Raw genomic sequence first — 3,929 nt, forward strand, 5'->3', positions numbered from 1 at the left:
TCCCAACTGAGCTATTTCAACATTTAACTTCAGAACCCTTGGATTTACACCATGTCACTCTTTTTTACATAAGTGCATGGGAAGTACTCATCGGCCTGGGTAGCAGGGTATTGCAGCATGACCCACCCACGTACAGTATTTTTCTCTCATGCAACCTATGTGAAGGGGGAAATCGACAATTCTTCAAAAGTCTTGGGCACGTATGGAAACAACAATGAAGGTTACAGTGACATTGGAGCTCAATTCTCTGGATTTTCATTCCATTACAGCATGGAACTGATATTTGCTCAAAAGCGCAAACCTGGGAGTGGACAGGCAAAATGCTTTTTGGAAATTGGCAAGAGAAAAGTAGTCAAGAGCAATAGCTGCCAAAACCCAGGAACGAACCAGGGACCTTTAGATCTTCAGTCTAACACTCTCCCAACTGAGCTATTTCAGCATTTCACTACAGAGGTCATGGATTTACACCATGTCACTCTTTTTTACAGAAGTGCATGGGGAAGTACTCATGGGCCTGGCGAGCAGGGTATTGCACATGACACCCCCACGTACAGTATTTTTCTCTCATGCAAACTATGTGAATGTGGAAATAGACAATTCTTCAAAAGTCTTGGGCAAGTATGGAAACAACAATGAAAGTTACAGTGACATTGGAGCTCAATTCACTGGATTTACATCCAAGACTGAAAACCATTACAGCATGGAACTGATATTTGCTCAAAAGCGCAAACCTGGGAGTGGACAGGCAAAATGCTTTTTGAAATTGGTAAGAGAAAGGCACACTTTAGGACTTTTGATGGGAATTTCAACAGACAACCTCACAAGTGGGCACAAAAAGCAAAGGAGCTTCCTCTAAGATGTGAACTACAAGTTCTTCATTCCGAATGCATGGATCCCCTGTGACTAGAGAGTTTAATTGCTCTTTGGAAAGGAGTTGAAACAAAAGCAGTCAAGAGCGATAGCTGCCGAAACCCGGGATAGAAGCAGGGACCTTCAGTGTAAAGATCTCCAATCTGAGCTTTTTTGGCATCTTCACTTAAAATCTCATGGATTTACACTATGTCACTCTTTTTTTACATAAGTGCATGGGGAAGTACTCATGGACCTGGCGAGCAGGGTATTGCAGCATGACCCACCCACGTACAGTATTTTTCTCTCATGCAACCTATGTGAAGGGGGAAATCGACAATTCTTCAAAAGTCTTGGGCAAGTATGGAAACAACAATGAAGGTTAAACTGACATTGGAGCTCAATTCACTGGATTTTCATTCCAGACTGATAACCATTACAGCATGGAACTGATATTTGCTCAAAAGCGCAAACCTGGGAGTGGACAGGCAAAATGCTTTTTGGAAATTGGCAAGAGAAAAGTAGTCAAGAGCAATAGTTGCCAAAACACAGAATCGAACCAGTGACCTTTAGATCTTCTGTCTAACACTCTCCCAACTGAGCTATTTCGGAATTTCACTACATAGCTCATGGATTTACACCATGTCACTCTATTTTACAGAAGTGCATGGGGAAGTACTCATGGGCCTGGCGAGCAGGGTATTGCACATGACCCCCCCACGTACAGTATTTTTCTCTCATGCAAACTATGTGAATGTGGAAATAGACAATTCTTCAAAAGTCTTGGGCAAGTATGGAAACAACAATGAAAGTTACAGTGACATTGGAGCTCAATTCACTGGATTTACATCCAAGACTGAAAACCATTACAGCATGGAACTGATATTTGCTCAAAAGCTCAAACCTGGGAGTGGACAGGCAAAATGCTTTTTGGAAATTGGTAAGAGAAAGGCACACTTTAGGACTTTTGATGGGAATTTCAACAGACAACCTCACAAGTGGGCACAAAAAGGAAAGGAGCTTCCTCTTAGATGTGAACTACAAGTTCTTCATTCCAAATGCATAGATCCCCTGTGACTAGAGAGCTTAATTGCTCTTTGGAAAGGAGTTGAAACAATAGCAGTAAAGAGCGATAGCTGCTGAAACTCAGGATTGTACCAGGGACTTTTGGACCTGCAGTCTAATGCTTTCCCAAATAAGCTATTTCGGCATTTTCCTTAAAATCTCATGGATTTACACCATGTTCCTCTTTTTACATAAGTGCATGGGGAAGTACTCATGGGCCTGGCGAGCAGGGTATTGCAGCATGACCCACCCACGTACAGTATTTTTCTCTCATGCAACCTATGTGAAGGGGGAAATCGACAATTCTTCAAAAGTCTTGGGCAAGTATGGAAACAACAATGAAGGTTAAACTGACATTGGAGCTCAATTCACTGGATTTTCATTCCAGACTGATAACCATTACAGCATGGAACTGATATTTGCTCAAAAGCGCAAACCTGGGAGTGGACAGGCAAAATGCTTTTGGAAATTGGCAAGAGAAAAGTAGTCAAGAGCTGCTGAAACCCAGGATCAAACCAGGGACCTTTAGATCTTCAGTCTGACCCTCTCCCAACTGAGATATTTCGGCAGTCCATCTCAAAGCTCATGGATTTACACCATGTCACTCTTTTTACATAAGTGCATGGGGAAGTACTCATGGGCCTGGCGAGCAGGGTATTGCAGCATGACCCACCCACGTACAGTATTTTTCTCTCATGCAACCTATGTGAAGGGGAAATCGACAATTCTTCAAAAGTCTTGGGCAAGTATGGAAACAACAATGAAAGTTACAGTGACATTGGAGCTCAATTCACTGGATTTACATTCCAGACTGAAAACAATTACAGCATGGAACTGATATTTGCTCAAAAGCGCAAACCTGGGAGTGGACAGGCAAAATGCTTTTTGGAAATTGGTAAGAGAAAAGTAGTCAAGAGCAACAGCTGCCAAAACCCGGATCGAACCAGGGACCTTTAGATCTTCAGTCTAACGCTCTCCCAACTGAGCTATTTCGGCATTTCACTACAAAGCGCATGGATTTACACCATGTCACTCTTTTTTACACAAGTGCATGGGGAAGTACTCATGGGCCTGGCGAGCAGGGTATTGCACATGACCCCCCACGTACAGTATTTTTCTCTCATGCAAACTATGTGAATGTGGAAATAGACAATTCTTCAAAAGTCTTGGGCAAGTATGGAAACAACAATGAAAGTTACAGTGACATTGGAGCTCAATTCACTGGATTTACATCCAAGACTGAAAACCATTACAGCATGGAACTGATATTTGCTCAAAAGCGCAAACCTGGGAGTGGACAGGCAAAATGCTTTTTGGAAATTGGTAAGAGAAAGGCACACTTTAGGACTTTTGATGGGAATTTCAACAGACAACCTAACAAGTGGGCACAAAAAGCAAAGGAGCTTCCTCTAAGATGCGAACTACAAGTTCTTCATTCCAAATGCATGGATCCCCTGTGACTAGAGAGTTTAATTGCTCTTTGGAAAGGAGTTGAAACAAAAGCAGTCAAGAGCGATAGCTGCCGAAACCCGGATTGAACCAGGGACCTTCAGTGTAAAGATCTCCAATCTGAGCTTTTTGGCATCTTCACTTAAAATCTCATGGATTTACACTATGTCACTCTTTTTTACATAAGTGCATGTGGAAGTACTCATGGACCTGGCAGGCAGGGTATTGCAGCATGACCCACCCACGTACAGTATTTTTCTCTCATGCAACCTATGTGAAGGGGAAATAGACAATTCTTCAAAAGTCTTGGGCAAGTATGGAAACAACAATGAAGGTTAAACTGACATTGGAGCTCAATTCACTGGATTTTCATTCCAGACTGATAACCATTACAGCATGGAACTGATATTTGCTCAAAAGCGCAAACCTGGGAGTGGACAGGCAAAATGCTTTTTGAAATTGGCAAGAGAAAAGTAGTGAAGAGCAATAGCTGCCAAGAACCTGGATTGAACCAGGGACCTTTAGATCTTCAATCTAACACTCTCCCAACTGAGCTATTTCAACAT

At 42.4% G+C, this 3,929-nt stretch overlaps 2 non-coding genes across 2 annotated transcripts; both read right to left on the reverse strand.

The window, feature by feature from the left end:
• Window positions 1-366: 366 nt before the first annotated feature.
• Window positions 367-439, reverse strand: trnaf-gaa (transfer RNA phenylalanine (anticodon GAA)). Its single transcript has one exon. It is a non-coding gene; the product is annotated as a tRNA-Phe (tRNA).
• A 2,399-nt stretch (window positions 440-2,838) lies between these two features.
• On the reverse strand, window positions 2,839-2,910 carry trnaf-gaa (transfer RNA phenylalanine (anticodon GAA)). Its single transcript has one exon. It is a non-coding gene; the product is annotated as a tRNA-Phe (tRNA).
• Between the last annotated feature and the right edge of the window lie 1,019 nt (window positions 2,911-3,929).

This window comes from Xyrauchen texanus, unplaced genomic scaffold (genome assembly GCF_025860055.1).
Source record: "Xyrauchen texanus isolate HMW12.3.18 unplaced genomic scaffold, RBS_HiC_50CHRs HiC_scaffold_1372, whole genome shotgun sequence".
NCBI classification, from domain to species: domain Eukaryota; kingdom Metazoa; phylum Chordata; class Actinopteri; order Cypriniformes; family Catostomidae; genus Xyrauchen; species Xyrauchen texanus.